The following is a 3,161-nucleotide window of genomic DNA, read 5'->3' as shown; positions in this document are numbered from 1 at the left end:
TCGCCGATAGACAGGTACACTCCGAGGTATATACTTTTTTATTCAAATATACGAGGATGATATTTTCAATTTTATTTGGTATGCATTTGTAGCAACAGCATGATAACATTTATTTGTTTTTATTTGCGTTTTATATTCATATTGATAATTCACGTTTTGTCTTGGATAATAAAGCACGGTTATGCATAATAAATTGTATGCATAATAAATATTCACTATCACTGTATGAGGTAAGAATCAACAGCTTTTTATCACATTTACACAGCACTTTATGAATACAAGTCATGAACAAATCTTAAATATGGCAGGGAATGTGTTTACTTTTTTAGTTTTGATTTTGAGCAGCAAATTTGGAGTTACATATTGGTGCTCACCAGGAATGCATAGGCAAAATTGCACAAATTTTCACTTGAAAGAATAGTGGCGATCTTGGGATTTTTTTCTGTTCAATTTTCAAACTGTGTAAATTTAATACACTTCATCTTCAGCATGTTTAGTGCCACTTTTGTAAGCAACCACGCCCCCGTCCAGGCCACGCCCCCGTCCAGGCCACGCCCCTTCCGCTTTTTTCATCACTCGCCATTGCCATGTATGACCTAACTATTTAGCTCGGAGGTAGTGCTAACACATATAGCTTCCATATCAAAGTCGCACGGACCGCACTAGCATTAAACTTTCATATCAAGGCGGGGGCCTCAAACTAGTGTCCTGTGGGCTGCATTTGGCCCATGGGCCATGACTTAGTTATGCGTGAGGATGACATACCCATTTCTAACAAAAAATGCAACTTAACTATTGAAGTTAAAATAGAGTGTACTAGTTTTTCAAGTAGGCATGTAAAATCAGGATAGATACAATAGATCAAATATTTATTTAAAACAAAACTCGATCAAAACCCGATTTGAATGGTGACGCATGGGCGTCGTGACGCAAATAAACATAATTTCTGCTTGGTATTTTCTCCCATCAATAAAACACATGAAATTTATGTCACTCAACACAGGAATAAAGCAGTGGGTTTCGTCCTTGCTGCAAATGTATGTTTTTGTGCTCATCGTTTACCTCTCTATGTGTATTTCAGGCAAGTTGTGCTACAGACCTACAGATTTATAATCACGTACTGTATATTTTATTCTGACACACTGTGTGATTTTTACCGTAGACAGAAAATAGCATGAAAATGCAGTGGAATTTTTTTTTTTTTTATATGAAAGTTATTTAAATTTAAAGTACTAAAGTTCGACTCACTTTTGGCAAGGATGACACACTTACAAGTATTTCCTGTCCTGCAAAGACCAAGATGCCTTGTGGATAGAGCAAGAGCATGCTTAGTACAGAAATCAATGCCCCCCTTTGACAAGAGGTAATCCAATCCTGTTTACGTTGTACATGATCCAATATTCAGGTTTAAAAGAGCTACCACAGGGGTCTTACTTGGGTTTAAAAAAAAAAAAAAAACAGTCAGAGCATATTTGTGTTTTTGTGCAAGTTTATAATGGTCTTTAAAAACCCAAACCTTGCCAATATTTGGTTTCAGAAGGGTTATTGACTGCATGTAAATGTCGCATCATCCAAGTTGACCAAATTTCCGAGCATCACTGCCATTTTATAAGCACCATAAAATTGGTGGACGATGGCCCTGAGTACTCCACCACACACGTCACAATACTAAAATTGGGACTTTGATACTAAACCTGCATAAAATACCTCCATACCAGTCCTGAAATTTATACCATGGCAAAACTTAAAACCTCAGTGAAAAGCAGTGAAATGAATGTCAATTGACTTGAATGTGCAGAAAAAAAAAACTACTCTTGGGATACAACCGTATTTTCACGACTATAAGGCACCATTAAAAGTCTTAAATTTTCTCCAAAATGGACAGGACGCCTTATAATGCGGAGCGTCTAGTGCAGTGTTTTTCAACCCCTGTGCCGCGGCACACCAGTGTGCCGCAAGACATTGTCAGGTGTGCCGCCGGAAAATATCCAATTTGTATGCCTGTGTGGTCTATTGCACAGAAAGTAATCGTGTAGTACCCCCTCATACCGCTAGGGAGCAGCAACAGCTAGCCAATTGTTTGGATGAGAGACCAGCGAATTTGTGACGCATGAATGCAGGACGACGGTGAAACAATAAATATGAAAGATGAGAAAATACTTTTTTCTTTGTGTTCATTTGATTCCAAGCTGTTATAATTAGTGATGTGCCCGACTGTGCCGAGGTACCGATGCGTGTGCCGAGTAAACCGGAAGAAAATCCGCGAAGCGCGCACCGAGGCGCGTGTCGATTACGCTTGTGGCCACGCCCGATACCTCGGAACGCGCGTTGCTCCGCCCGAAGCCTCACGGGACGGGATTCCTACGTCACCGCCCACAAATAGTTTCGCGGGTGAATCGAAATAAATCCGGCGCACCGGGACGACATTGAGCTCACAGGTGACGCTGACACGCTCAACTCGCATCTCCAAACCTCAACTCATTCAGATTCGTTTTGCAATGGACGGCTTTGGACGCACCCCACCATCCACAACGAATAAGAAGAGAACATCCCCTGTCTGGGATCATTTTGAGCAGATCTCCCCTAAAAAGGTACGAATTATAACCAGTGTGAATATATATTGTAAATTATTGTGACAGCACAGTGCATCCCTCATTATAATGAGTTTTCTTCGACTTGCTGATATTTCAAAAGGTGAAGTGTAAACTTTGTTCCAAAGAACTTGGGTACCAAGAGAACACGTCATCTATGTTGAGGCATTATAGGGCCCTGCATGAAAATAAGGAGACAACTCAAACAGAACCACCCCCAGGTAAGGCATTTTAACATGCAATGAAAGAACAGCATAGCCTACCATGTGTATTTCAAATGTGACAGATGAAATGAATGACATCTATCACTAACTCTGTCTCTGTTAAACTGCAGTGAATAAGAATGCAGTGGAAGAGGCATTAATCAATATGGTGATTGAAGATTGCCAGCCCTTCAGTTTTGTGGAGGACACAGGGTTCAGGAAGCTTATCCAAGCTTTCGACCCTACATATGTGCTCCCCACCAGGCGGGTGTGTGAGAGCACATGAATCATTTTTCCCCATTCCCCCATAAGTGCGCTTCCAATAGTGTTCTTTCTCATTTCCTTTAGACTTTGAAAGCCATGGTGG

The 3,161-nt window shown here is 40.7% G+C and overlaps 1 protein-coding gene across 1 annotated transcript in view; it reads left to right on the top strand.

Annotated features, from left to right (window-relative positions):
• cachd1 (cache domain containing 1) overlaps positions 1 to 3,161 on the top strand; it is a 93,318-nt gene that overhangs the window by 42,105 nt on the left and 48,052 nt on the right. The window lies entirely within an intron of this gene.

Source organism: Hippocampus comes, unplaced genomic scaffold (assembly GCF_001891065.2).
Source record: "Hippocampus comes isolate QL1 unplaced genomic scaffold, H_comes_QL1_v1.1 scaffold132, whole genome shotgun sequence".
Lineage (NCBI taxonomy): Eukaryota > Metazoa > Chordata > Actinopteri > Syngnathiformes > Syngnathidae > Hippocampus > Hippocampus comes.
The sequence above is the reverse complement of the archived record's forward strand: the minus strand, read 5'-3'. Positions and strand labels throughout refer to the sequence as shown.